This window comes from Priapulus caudatus, unplaced genomic scaffold, assembly GCF_000485595.1.
Source record: "Priapulus caudatus unplaced genomic scaffold, Priapulus_caudatus-5.0.1 Scaffold1105, whole genome shotgun sequence".
Taxonomy (NCBI): domain Eukaryota; kingdom Metazoa; phylum Priapulida; class Priapulimorpha; order Priapulimorphida; family Priapulidae; genus Priapulus; species Priapulus caudatus.
The window spans coordinates 58,186-61,039 of NW_014578166.1; the positions used below are offsets into that span (position 1 = coordinate 58,186).

At 41.8% G+C, this 2,854-nt stretch overlaps 1 protein-coding gene across 4 annotated transcripts in view; it reads left to right on the forward strand.

Moving 5' to 3' along the window:
• The window catches only part of LOC106815397, a 16,149-nt gene extending 13,762 nt beyond the window's left edge, over positions 1-2,387 (forward strand). For all 4 annotated transcript variants that reach the window (XM_014819851.1, XM_014819853.1, XM_014819852.1 and 1 more), the window contains one exon: positions 1,579-2,387. The gene's annotated coding sequence lies outside the window, so the exon portion shown is untranslated. The remainder of the gene's footprint in view (positions 1-1,578) is intronic.
• Positions 2,388-2,854: the final 467 nt, after the last annotated feature.

Consider the following 2,854-nt stretch of genomic DNA (forward strand, 5'->3'; position numbering starts at 1 on the left):
CTGACAAGTTGTATTTATTAACCATCATTTTATTATTGCAACGGCCCAAGTGCCTGTGCCTTAAGCGGCCTGGGAACTTAGGCACCAGTCACACATTCAGGATTTTTACTGCCGTTCTTGATAAGACCATTCCCGATTAAAATTTGTCAAAAGTCTGATCAAGATCCTGTGATTCGTGGCGGGAAATTCAAACTTTATTAAAAATTTGTAAAAACATTTATTTAATCACGACAGCAATCAGATATTGTTCAAGAAGCGTCCCGATTCAGCCGTGTCCAGCCGAATTCGTCCCGATTCTCCAGTTCTCAATCCGATTCTGATCCGATTTGTATCTTTCGCATGGTAAAAAACGACCAAATCTGTCCCGACAGCGTCCCGATTCTCCCGAATGCGATCCGACAGAGATCAGACAGTCACCCGACAGTGAACCGACGCTGACGGAAGACGATGACAATGATGGATTACTCCAGATCATGCCCGTTCATCACGACAGCGTCCCGATCCACAGGACACCGTCCAGACAACACAGGACATTGTTACGATTTGGATCCGATACAGCAGAATCTGTCACGACATAGTCACCATTGTAATCCGACTAGACAAAATCGGCTGAGTTTCCCGAATATTACGGGACGCATATAACTGTCGGGAGTGCTTGGCCGACCTCTCCGGACCATTCCCGATCCGTAGGACTCTGTTACGAACGTATACGACTGCGTTCAGACAATGATAGGACATTCCAGATCATTGAGGATAGTAATCCGAATTTTTCGCTTTTCGTGTTGTAGCGCTGTCTGTTCTCAAACGGGAGCCATAATCGGCACTGTGTGAACGCCGCATAAGGAAAGCTGTTCTGTCCAAGAAATCGCAAAACCTAAAGCCGGGCGCACACGTGGCGATTTTTATCGACAGCACTGTCGATAAAAATCGCCACGTGTGCGCCACCCGGCGACAATGCAACCATCTGTCAGCGACATACCACTGTATAAACTGTACATGACCTGTTCAAACCACACCACGGGCACTGCCATAATTTTGATCACGTGCTTCAAATCATGCATTTGATTGGTTAATCCAAAAACTGTTGCCTGAATCCGTCGCCTGGTCAGCGCACACGTAGCGATTGTTCAGCGACTGGGCAACAAATATCAAACGTGTTTGATATTCCAGCGACGAGTTTCTGGCGTCAAATTCGGTGACGCCGTGCAGTGCACACGTGGCGATTTCTCGGCGATTTTGTTGCTGGCAACAAAATCGCCGGTACTGTCGATAAAAATCGCCATGTTTGCGCCGGGCTTTAGTACACTTTCCTACCGGTCATAGCGTATGCGGCGGGGTATGCAAAATTAAAAACGAAATGTCACGAATTATATTTTTATTCTCCAATCACAGGTCAGAGCAATTCCTCTGTTTAGACGCATGTCCCACATGGGAGATATAGTAATACATATATATTGAAATCGTGGATAGAATAAGGGCAGCATGGAAAAAATGAAGAGAGGTTTCAGGAGTTTGTTGAGTCGTGCTTGGTAATTAATTTCTGTGTCCGATCGTATGGTTTCGTTTCGCTTGCTTCAGACTGACTACAGAGCCAAAAGGAAAGTATGTGGCTCTGTCCTCGATGTACACTAGAACGAAAAAAAGATGTGATCTTTTCCATTTGCTGCACGTCCTACGTCCCTTCTTGCTGTTCTCAACCCTGTTCTTGGAGAGAACATTTTTTCAGCACATTGAACACAGCTTTGCATAAACTAACTGACTCGCCACGTGTTTGTGAATGTGTGAGTGTCTGCTTAAATGTAAATGTATTGGCACTTTCATGCTTCATTTGCCATCATCCAGTAGTCAGTTCATGATCAGTATGCTTTCTTACATTCCAAAGAAATCCTTGCACCTGTAGCTATTTATTTGAAATGTGTTAATTTCAACATTCAAGTTACTAGGTCTATATCCTCGAAGGGGTGATTACTCCCAGTTTCATTGCACACTGTGCTTGTATTATGTCCACAGTTTCCTGGGTTCTTTGGCTAATTTAGAACAGCAATGCAAATATTCTCTGTAAGTATTTTGTAAAATTGAAATGATCTACTTATGATATTAAGGCTATTATTATATGTTCCATTTATAGTGTATTAATAAAAGGTATTTATTTAAAAAAAACGCTATGAACAAGACTGCTAAAACTACGTACGTCATGTAATAGAATTGTGTCATTCCATAGTGTGTACAATCATAGTTTCCCTAACCATTTTTTGTATGCTGCCAATTATGTAAAAAGTGCTGTGTTATAATGAGCCATGTGAAACATTTCAATTCATTTTGTTCAATTACAATATGATGACATTTTGGCATAGAAATAAAATCTGTAATTTTAAATTTCTATTAAACCCTGTTTTATGCTTTTTATATTGTTAGTATAATCATAGATATTTTTATCATATTGATATTATCAGGAGTGGATAATAGAGATCTCTATTATCCACTCCTGATATTATGGACTCGCCTCATACCCCAGGGGCAGATCTAGGGGTGTGTCCGGCAGGTCCGGACCCCCCTTTAATTTCAAAGTGCCCTAAAAAATTACTGCTCAGATGCTCTCAGAATGCACCAATTTTTAAAAATTAGGCACGTCGCATAAGCTGCCTTTGGCAGTTTTTTAAAACAGAAAAATTAAGCAGGAAAAAAGTGCCCTTTATTTCTTCCTGGACAACCTCCTTTCAAAAATCCTGGATCCGCCCCTGGCAGACACTCCATTCCTGCCGCTCAATACTCTATCGCTATGAACCTAACCTCCATGCAGATACCCGTCTATGCACCTAACATCACTTTACCCAACATTCAACCATAGCTAATA